At 49.8% G+C, this 502-nt stretch overlaps 1 non-coding gene across 1 annotated transcript; it reads left to right on the top strand.

The window, feature by feature from the left end:
- Positions 1-214: 214 nt before the first annotated feature.
- On the top strand, positions 215-285 carry TRNAG-GCC (transfer RNA glycine (anticodon GCC)). The gene has a single exon. It is a non-coding gene; the product is annotated as a tRNA-Gly (tRNA).
- Positions 286-502: the final 217 nt, after the last annotated feature.

Below are 502 nucleotides of genomic sequence, written 5' to 3' on the forward strand. Positions count from 1 at the left end.
AATTCTGGCCCCCTCCTCACGATTCATAATGGCGAGTGGGGAGAGAGAATCAATAATAATTACGGTCTACGGAATCGACACTTCCTCCTCGGGGGGGGGGGGGGCTCTCCGTCCACGAGGGAAAATCCCGAGACGAGGTGGATGGATTAGGTGTGTTGACTAGAGGAGTTACCACATATATAGTTATTCAATATAGAACGGGGTGGCATATCACGCGGATATAGTTGAATGGTAAAATATCTCCTTGCCAAGGAGAGGACGCGGGTTCGATTCCCGCTATCCGCCGACCCGACTTTCTTGCCCCGCTTCCACCCCCGGCAGTAGCCCCCGGGATAGTTCAGACCGGTGGAGAGAATATTTTTGAGCTTCAGGAGTGAGATATTCCCAATTGAGGAAGTCATAACCGAGTGATTTGAGGCGTAGATTTCCAATCTGGGTTTTCCCTCGAGGGGAAACAGAACATTGAATGAACCAAAAGCAATGGAGAAGCCTATATACTTAC

Source organism: Dipteris shenzhenensis, unplaced genomic scaffold (genome assembly GCF_047967505.1).
Source record: "Dipteris shenzhenensis isolate YYH24624 ecotype China unplaced genomic scaffold, Dip_SZ_1.0 scaf0115, whole genome shotgun sequence".
NCBI classification, from domain to species: Eukaryota; Viridiplantae; Streptophyta; class Polypodiopsida; order Gleicheniales; family Dipteridaceae; genus Dipteris; species Dipteris shenzhenensis.